This window comes from Rhinatrema bivittatum, chromosome 1, assembly GCF_901001135.1.
Source record: "Rhinatrema bivittatum chromosome 1, aRhiBiv1.1, whole genome shotgun sequence".
In the NCBI taxonomy this organism is placed as follows: Eukaryota; Metazoa; Chordata; class Amphibia; order Gymnophiona; family Rhinatrematidae; genus Rhinatrema; species Rhinatrema bivittatum.
The window spans coordinates 482,517,089-482,528,022 of NC_042615.1; positions in this window are offsets into that span (position 1 = coordinate 482,517,089).

Here is a 10,934-nt window from a genome sequence, read left to right on the forward strand (position 1 = left end):
GCTTTTTTGACTGCTGCAGCACAATTTTAAAGTATTATCCACTATGATGCCTAATGTTTTTCCTGGGTGGTAGCTCCTAATATGGAACCTAACATGTAACTACAGCAAGGCATATTTTTCCCTATATGCAATACCTTGCACTTGTCCACATTTAAATTTCATCTGCCATTTGGATGCCCAGTCTTGCAAGGTCCTCCTGTAATATCACAAGCCACTTGTGATTTAACTACTCTGAATAACTTTGTATCTGCAAACTTAACCTCACTCATCTTATTCCTTTCCAGATCATTTATATATATATATATATATATTGAAAAGCACCAGTACAAGTACAGATTCCTGAGGCACTCCACTATTTAGCCTCTTCCACTGGGAAAATTGACCATTTAATCCTGTTTCCTGTCTTTTAACCAGTTTGTAATCCACAAAAGGACATTGCCTCATATCTATGACTTTTTAGTTTTCTTAGAAGCCTCTCATGAGGGCCTGTCAAATGCCTTCAAAAAATCCAAATACACTATCTGCTGGCTTACCTTTATCCACATGTTATCCCCTTCAAACAAAAATGAAGCAGACTTGTTAGGCAGGACTTCCCATGGGTAAATGCATTTTTTACTGTATTCCATTAAACATGTCTTTCTAGATGCTCTAAAAATTTGATCTTTAAAATAGTTTCCACTATTTTTTCCAGTACTGAAGTTGGGCTCACTGGTCTAGTTTCCCAGATCACCCCTGGAGCCCTTTTTAAATATCAGGGTTACATTGGCTAGTCATGTACAATAGATTTTAATGATAGAACATAAATTGCCATGCTGGGTCAGACCAAGGGTCCATCAAGCCCAGCATCCTGTTTCCAACAGAAGCCAGACCAGGCCACAAAAACCTGGCAATTATCCAAACACTAAGAAGATCCCATGCTACTGATGCAATTAGCTGTGGCTATTCCCTAACTAAAATTTATTAATAGTCATTAATGGACTTCTCCAAGAATTTATCCAAACTTTTTTGAACCCAGCTACACTAACTGCACTAACCACATCCTCTAAACTCTCAGTTTAGTCTTATTTGCTGACTTCATGGAATGCCACCTAGTCCTATTTGAAAGTGTAAATAAGTCACATCTACTTGTTAAAGACCTCTATCATATCCCACCTCGGCCATCTCTTCAAGCTGAACAGCCCTAAGCGCTTCAGCCTTTCCTCATAGGTGAGCTGTTCCATCACCTTATTTTGGTTGCCCTTCTCTGTACCTTCCCCCATCACAACTATATCTTTGAGATGCAGTGACCAGAATTGTACACAGTATCTAAGGTGTGGTCTCACCATAGAGCAATTATAGAGGCATTATGACACTTTCAGTCTTAACCATGCTCTTCCTAATTCCTAACATTCTGTTTGCTTTTTTGACTGCTGCAGCACAATGAGCCTTTTTTATTATAAAATATTATCCACTATGACGCCTAGATCTTTTTTCCTGGGAGGTAGCTCCTAATATAGAACCTAACATGTAACTACAGCAAGGGTTATTTTTCCCTATGTGCAACACCTTGCACTTGTCCACATTAAATTTCATCTGCCATTTGTATGCCCAATCTTCCGGTCTTGCAAGGTCCTCCTGTAATGTATCAGTCTGCTTGTGATTTAACTACTCTGAATAATTTTTGTATCTGCAAATTTGATAACCTCACTCGTCATTCCTTTCCAGATAATTTATATATTGAAAAGTACAGATCCCTGAGGCACTCCACTGAGAGTGGACCACTTAATCCTACAAATGTTAACAAATAGATCTGAAACTTCATTTTTAGTTTCTTCAGTATCCTAGGATGAATACCATCTGGTCCAGAGTTGCTATTTTTTTTTTTGTCAAGCTGGCCTACTACATCTTATGGGTTTGCAAGGGTGATGAGTCAGATTATCTCCAGAATGGTATATCCCTAAGATCCTCATTGATAAACACAGAAGCAAATAATTCATTTAGTCTTTCTACAATGGCCTTATCTTCCCTAAGAGCCCCTTTAACCCCTTGGTCATCTAACAGACTCCCTCACAGGTTTCTTGCTTCAGATATATTTAAAGTTTTTTACTATGAGTTTTTGCCTCTACAGCCAACTTCATTTCACATTCTCTTTGCCTGTCTTATCAATGTTTTATTCTTAACTTGATGATGCTTATGCTTTATCCTATTTTCTTCAGATGGATCCTTCCAATTTTTGGAAGATGTTGGGCTATTTTAGCAAAATTCACCTCACCTTTTAACCATGCCAGTAATAGTTTTTGACAAACCAAAATACTATGCACCCAATATTTATAAGGGTCACTTATTACGTAAACCAATGAATTCCAACTCAAGTAGAAAGTGTCCCATATGCGATTTTCAAGGATATCTTTCAAAGCGTTATAAGGGACAAAAACCTCTTCTGTTAAATCAAACTGTTTTAAGCAATACATTCATTGCAAAAATTTTTAAAGAAAAGTGGATTGTTTCATAGAACTTCAATGCATTACTTATTTGTAATGCTTTATATCTGTGTTAATCATGAACAGTTTTTGGCCAGTAGCATAGCCAGAATTGGGTTTTTTTTTGGGTAGGCATGTAGGTCTGAGACCTCGTTTTCTTATTGATAAATGCCATATACTGCACCCTAGAATGGCTTTCTAAGTGATTTGCAACAGCCATTATGCAGCATATGTGAAACTTTGAAACATTTTACCTCTATTTCAAGCACTTACCAGCATTAATTCCTTAATCTATTTTATATTTATTGCAGTTTATAAATGCACAAGTGTAGAAAATAGATCTAATCTTGTAATAAACATATTGTTTCATGAATCATCTTTGCAGAAAACCAGAAATCTTCATAAATACAATAAAATATAATTAATCAGAACAGGTGCAGAGCTAGGGCAATTCACATTACAACTAACCTGAGAGAAATTTCAAATGCTGGTGTCACCTCAGCAAAAAAAATACCCTCCACTGCTATTTTGTGAAGTAATACAAACTCTTGCAAAGAGGCATCTAGAACCTTGCCATACAGTCACAGCACTGACTCGGGATGCAAATAACAGCAACATTATGAAAAAGCAGCAATGCAAATACTACACTAGGCCTTAGACCATAATATATCACCTACTGGAATAACAGAACAAGCTGGACTAATACAGAGAAACTATATGCTAGAAATACTGCATTTCTGTCACACACAGGCCAAACTGACACTGACCCTTACCTAATATAGAAATAGGACTGTAAATTAGAAACAAAAATGCAGATAAAGCCAAAATACAAAGCCTGAGAAACTAAAGCCTCTGAACAGTGGAATACTGAAGAGAGCAAAATGCACATTCCTAAAGATGGCATATCTTAACATCTCAATTTTTTTACCTTTGTTAATATTTGTATTTTTCTAATCAGTTGGTCCTAGTCTCTTTCTTGTTCATCTAATTCCTTTTCAGTGTCTTTCTTCTACTACTGTCGTCTTCCCTTCCACATACATGCTTTCTCAGACTCCCTCACTCATATGCTCCCCCCCACACACACAAGCTCACATTCTCTACAGACACACATACAAACTCTTACTTTCTCACCCCTCCCCAGGCTTACATTCTTAAGCATGCACAGCCAGTCTCACCCACACCTACACATTCAATCCTGTGCACAGCTTCTACTTCCTCCCCCTCCCAAGCAGGAAGATCAGTTGGCCTCTCCTGCTATCTTTGGGCTGTATAGCCCACCGATCTTCCTGCTTGAGGGGGATGGAAGCAGAAGCTGTGTGTGCTGCTTCTGCTCCCCCCCCCCCCCCCCCCCCCCCCCAAAAAAAAATAGGAAGATCAGTGGGCCATTTGGCCACAGGATTGCTTCCCCATGTGGGCTGTGCAAATACATGCAATGGTGTGCCAGCCCTGGGTCCTCCCCTTTGCCACACAGATGGGATCCCATGACAGCCTTGCAGGTAAAGTACTCCATTTCTGGTTCTAATTAGGTGGGCAGCTGCCCAGCCATGGCTACACTACAGGTTTTGCCTGCCTTCCACCTCTTCTTAATGCATGAAATACATCTGGACTGCATGTCTAGGATTGTAATTTTTAAACCTTGTCCATGCCTGAACACTTAACCTTTGCAGATGCACCTTTCCGTTTTTTCTATTCCTTATTTTATCAGTTTCCCTTTTGAAAATTTAGTGTTAGAGCTGTAGATTTACTTATTGTCCCCCTTTCCAGTTACTACTTTTGATCTTTTATGATCACTATTGCCAAGTAGCCCCACCACAATTACCTCTCCAAAGCCTGTGTTCCTCTAAAATTGGTTCCAGAACCAAATGCTCCATGAAGCAGTCATTTATTACATCCAGGAACTTTGCTCTAGCAAGTCCTGATGTTACCCCAATATTGTCTGGGTAAATGTAACTGAAATTTCCCATTATTGGGTAGCATCTCTGATTTCTTAGTATTTCATTATCAGTCTGACCATTTGTGTCCAGGTAGATGGTAGTATACTCCTATCACTATACTCTTACCCAACAAACATGGGCTTTCTATCCATATAGATTCTACTGAGCATTGTCTCTTGTATAATCTTTATCCTGTTGGAGTCTATATCCTCCCTATCATGCAATATTTGTACCCTGGTATAGCACTGTCCCATTGGTTATCCTCCTTCCACCAGGTCTCTCTGTCAATTATGTCAATCTCATCGCTTAATACTATACACTCTAACTCTCCCATCTTACTTTTTAGACTTGTAGCATTGGCCTACAGACACTTCAAAGTGTTGTTGGGGGTTGTTTTTTTTTTGGGGGGGGGGGGGGGTTGTATTAATAACTGAAAAGCAGGTTAAGGATAATTTGGAAATCTTTAGCTCAGGAGAATTTATTTTTTTAACATATAGGCATATGGACTCCATGTGCCTTTTACTGGAACCTCTTGGATGCCCTAACTCTCATTTCATTAGTATCTTTAAGATATATTCCTCCACACCAGGCACTGCTGAGTGACTTGGCTTCCCCCTTAGAACAGCTTTTAAACTAGAACAATCTCCTTCTTAAAGTTATTACCAGCAGCTTGGTTCTTTTCTGAAAAAGTCTCCTCTTCCCCAAAAATTTGACTTGCTTATTTTGTCATCTAATCTGGGTCATGGATTATCTGTAGGCATAAGCTCTTGAGCAGTTGGTAATTAGTGCTTAAATCAACTCTGCCTCAGTCTTATAAAGAGCAAGAGAAACCAGTGTTGGTTCTCTGTCATACATGCAGTTCCTCTTCTGTTTAAGAATCCCATTCATGGAAGTCTTCTACCCTACCCAACCCTTTATATAAAGCTGTTAAAGGACTGGTAGTCGGGGGATGCTTAATCTGGCCCTGGTTGATGTTTCAACTACTTGTAGTCTTGTTATTAGCCACTGTTCTTGCAGTTAAAGCTTCCATTACTCAGCTGGCTGGAGTGGTGCTGGGAGGCTCAAATTTGACCATTCTCACCCTAGAACAGGGTAAGAGCAACACTGGCACTAAGCCAAATGGCACTCCCCAAAAAATCAAAGGGGCCTCCCCTCTTCTGCCACACAAGTCATCCCTTTTCCTCTTCTCTTACATATATTTTTGCAGGCAGTCTCTTCCCTCTTGGAAGTCTTACTGGACATGGTCTACAAATTCGAGTCACCTCTTGTTCAAGGGCACACTGTTCAGTAGTGGGCGTTTTGGACTCAACATAACCTAAATTGAACACACTTCAAACCGATATAGCAAGTTTGCTATACCAAAAGAGCACTAACACTTGGGCATAAACAGCAAAAATGTGACCTAGGAAAGACAATACTGCAACTCAACACTAGACCTTAGACCACAAATATGCCATAATTTTCTACTTGGAAAATAGAAATCAGACTGCTACATTGACTCTAAAGCCTGGTAAAATCACTCATCTTTGCACATGTTCACAACAGACACTACCTAATGCAAAATAACATTCAAGAAAATAGAAATAGTTTGGTGTTTATATTTCTCAGCCACTTTAATCGTGGATTCATTTTAATATGCATTAGCTCACTGAATAAGCACATCTAAGGCCTTAACATACCAAGGAAAGAAAGCATCGAGGTCTGTGACCATCAAGAAGAAGGACCATTAGCAGCATGCTGATAGCCCTTCCCTGTGCTTGGGCTGAAGGAGACTGGTGTAGAACTAAAGAGCACCATGCTGAAGGCTTGTGTTCCTGCTAACCTTTTAATGTAAGGGCTGAGCTTGCTCTGTCCCTCTCCGAGAACAAAGGGCATCCCCTTTCTAGCTAAGCGCACTTCAAGAGATGAGCAAAGTGTGGAGATGGCAGAGCATGAAACCAGGCACTAGAGATTCCCTGGGACCAGAGAGCCACGAGAATCTGCAGCAGTGGTGAGATTTGGGATTTCACTCCTAGCTCTGATCGGTGGGATATATAGCTATGATTTTTAGCACCTTTCAAATACAAGTCCAGGCTAAAGTGATATGACATTGTCTGTCATGCTACTTCTCTAGTCTCTGCTAAGTTCTTGCCACTGAATAGTTCTGGTTGTCATGTTTCCTAATAAGAAATCTCTTATCTGATTGCTAAAGTTATTATGATAACTCCTGAGAATAAATCTTAGCCCTAATACAATTATTTTCATTATCTAAGATAAACAGACTTGTGCAATTCTCTGACATTCTCAGACTGCTGGTAAAAAGATATAGTGGAGAGAAAAGCTTAGACAATAAGTCCCTACAGTCTGACTCAGCATGACAATTTTTATGTTCTAAAGATAGAAATGAGATTAAAGAGATATATCTGAGAGACAGATAAAGGAAAGATGTGATGAAGAAAGGAGATGTAACATATCTTGTAAAATGATACAGACTCATTCAACAGAGTTGTGTTTGCTACCTGTTACAGTAAATGATTCCAATCAACCTGACTAAATGATACAACACAACATTAAGAAGTTGAAGCAATAGGAGGAAGCCAGTTCAGAAAAAGGAAAACCACAAAAAGATCAGACTACCCACAATGGGCTATAGCAGCATCTGCCAGTGGGAGAAGCTATTTACACCTCTAACTATTATATATTAACTTAGTTCCATTCACAGGTCATCAACTCTTTTTGACAGCAGTGTGTTATTCCACAATATTCATCTTCTGTATATTGCAATGATGCTTTCTGGTTAATGGTTTAGTGATTGCATCTTCTGATGGTAATACTCTATGTAGGTAATCTGCTGTTCTTGCATGTCTCTTTACATAGAGTAAAGTGATACTTGACATCCATATGCTTGATTCAAGAGTTGGTCCTCTCAGTTTGTGATAGCTCTGTGCGTCCTTGATGGTCTTCAAAGATTGGTTATGGGTATAGATTCACCCAATCATGTACAACAAAAGATGACGTATCCAGATAGCTTCCCAAAATGTTTGTGCTGCTGCAATATAATTTATTTATTTAGGAATTTTATATACCGATATTCATGTAACAAGTTACAAATCACCTCGGTTTACATAATCAACGATAACTATTGCAAAAGAACTGCATTACATTAAACAAGGAAATAAAACTTGGATACTTTACATTAAACAAGGAAGTGAAACTTGGAGGTAAAACTAAAAGGGGTTGAAACAGCCTCCATTGATGAAAGTACAACAGACGTCTGAATTTAGCTGGATCACATAATGGTTCCTTCTCCGTGTTGAAATTGTATGTCCACCAGTGGCTTACCTATCAGTGGTGTTGTCTCCAACCCAGTCAGCATTCATGTAACCTATTATCTTTGGATGTAAGGGTGCTGAGAGGCACAGCTTCATGTGGACTGTTCCCTTTATATATCGCATGACTCTTGCCACTACAAGCCAGTCACTTTGACAGAGTATTGGAACTTTCCTCCACAAAATCCCTACTGCTACCGCAGTGTCTGGTTTTGTTACAGTGACTGTCTACAATATTTTTTCAATTGCATTTTGCTACTGATCATCATTTGGTAGCAGGTCTCAGTTTCTGTTATTCTTCTGGTTGTCTGTTTCCATGGAAGCCTTGACTTCCTTTGCATCTTCCATGCCAAAGTGTTCCAGCATTTCATTGATTTTCTGTCTCTGATTGAGGAGATAGCTTCTATCTTCTTCTCTCTCTGGATGTCATGGTAAATGTATGTTTCCCAGTTCTTTGAATTCAAAATTCTGATTCAGGTTACAAATTATGCCTTCACTGTTTCTTTTATACTCAACGGTGGCTTCACACTCATACCAAGCCGTTTTCTTTTTTCATCTGCTAGGAGATATATTTACATGTTTGGGTCTCCCCGGTGATGGCTATTCCCCCCCAGCTTCTGAGATTGGTCAGTGCTCCCCCTGTATATTCTGGGGTTGAGCATGCTCAGCCCAGTATCTAGGTTGGAGTTTGATATGGTTTGGGTTTGGGTTATAGCTGAGAGCTGCCTGCTAATTTGGATTTTCAAGATCCCAGTGGGCCCCCAACCTACTACAAGGGATAACAGGAGAAATCCTATTTTTGTGCTTCCCCTGGTCAAAAGGGGTTTTCCCTGTGTGCAGAAATGAAGAAGGAGACATTTTGTAGTTTCAGAGAGTGGGCCTGTTTTGTGAGTTTTTCCCAGCGTGAAAACTTCAGGGTAAGAGTTGTTTTTGGGACCTTTCTAAACGTCAAAGAGGTGAGCAGTGCTGGAGAGTTCTGGCCCCAAAAGGAATTGTTTAGGGCGTTGCCATTTTTTGAAGAACTGTTTAGTGGCAGGAGGACACTGAGACTGTGATTTTGGGAGTGATTATTTTGTTTTTCATAATGATGAGTGTTGCAAGCCTCACATGGATACTTTACTTTAAACTTCAATTTTCAATACCACTCCCCTATCTGTGCCTGAGAATTTGTGAAAGTCCCATCTGTGAAGTTCCACTGTTCTCACTGGTGCAGCTCTCTCTGGAGAGTGGAAGGGTGTGAGTGGCAGACTGGGTGAGACCGACACCAGCAGCACCGAGGGTCCAAGAGGATTAGGGCCTCCTCCCCTTCGGATTGGACCCTGGTCTTCCTGTGGCTCACGAATTCAGTGAATGTGAGAGGAGAGAGAAAGAGATGGTCTGGGACAGTGGCGTACTTACAGTATTTGGCACCCGGGGTGGATAATTCCTTTGGCACCCACCAGCTTTACTTCTCTGTCCCTCCTCTTCCCCCCCCCCCCAGTGATCTCTGGTTCCCCACTCTCTCTTGCACACACTTTCACACATCCCTGCACACAGCCTCCCTCCATTTCTCTCTCTCACACATGCACACCCTTTCACACAGGCTCCCTCTCTCACACACAAACATGCACTCTCACTCCCATACAGGTGACACGATCAGTAGCATTTCGATGTAATTGAGCAAAACCTCTTGAATAGCTGTGGAGACTTGGCAAAACATATACATCCAGGCCCCAAATTCTCTTCAGCTACTTTCACTTCTGCCAGCAGCACATAGGGCCGGATTTTAAAAAGGTTACGCGTGCCGGGCCTATTTTCAAAAGGCCCAGTGCCGCATGTAAGTCCCGGGGCTTTACTAAAGGGGCGTGGGCGGGGCAGTCCGAGGCAGGGTCAGGCTCCCGGCACAGCGGCCATATTTGCCGCTGTGCCGGGGATCGTGCACTGGCAGTCAGCCGGCAGGTGCAAAAGGTAAAATAAAGGTCAGGGTGTTAGAGTAGGGCTGGGGGAAGGTTAGGGGGAAGGGAACAGGGGAAGGCAGTGCATGCAAGGTGCACAATTGTGCACCCCCTTGTGTGCACCGACCCAGGATTTTATAACATGCGCACGCATATGTTATAAAAATCAGGTGTACATGTGTGTGCGCAACCTTTTAAAATCTACCCCATACTGTTACCAGGTGTCAACTAAACTCCATAGTCCAAAGTATCAATTTTATTTTATTTTTTTTTTAAATTAAAGAATCACACTTGGCCATGAATGCTAGTCACTAGCCCCTGCTGTAACAGAGAAACAATAATTGCCCAAAGGAAAAGTGTTTCAAGCAATAAGGTAGGAACTCTGTGAGAGTTTTGCATTGCTTACAGGAGCACAAAAGAGTTTTCTCAAGGCCCTTAAAGAGGGTGAAGCAGGAAAGACTTTTGCTAGACTTTCAGCAGATTTAATTTCTTTGAAAGAGAAGGGGCATAACATCTTATTCTGTGGATGGCAGCTCTCCTATATACTGTTGCTTGAGGGCTGCCAAGTTTGGTTGTTATATCCACCCTTGAGTTTTTTGGGGAGGGAGGGGGACCTGGCTGGCAGTTGCTCCTTTCTCTTCCAGTTAAATCAAACCATTGCTGGCATCCATGCCACCACGAGCCTTCCTTCCCTCACACTGGAGGAAGCTAAAAGGTTCTTTAATCTACACCAATCTAGTGTGCATTTACCACAGTGAACACAACCGTTGACAGACTGATGGGCATTGGGAACATTATGCCATCATAGATAAATGGCTGGCTGCAGCTGTGAGGGAAGCCAGATTTTTTGTTTTTACAAGCTACTGCAACTATCATGAAAGTCTCAAAGAAGGCAGCAGGTTTATAGGGCTGTGACAAGACTCCACAGCCAAGCATCTGGCTGCAACTCAACTTCACAAAAGGTCCAGTAGTTTGTCAGGCCAGTGCTGCTGTCTCTTGTGGAAGAAAAGTCTGAATAATATCAGGAACATGTACTTTCATCACCATCACTCACATTTCTCTCTGAGTGATAGAAGACATTACCAATACCAAGTACATAATTGTGCACAGAACTAAATCACACAACCAGACAAAATGGATGGAGATACTTTATTTGCTTTCATGTAGTAAGATGTGTGTGATAGGTTATTACATTATGTAGTAAGACATGACTAATCAAAAGTAGACATTCACCCAAGGAAAAAAAAGAGCCCATTACTGACAGATTCTTCCCAGTGTCAGTGATTTTAGCAACATATA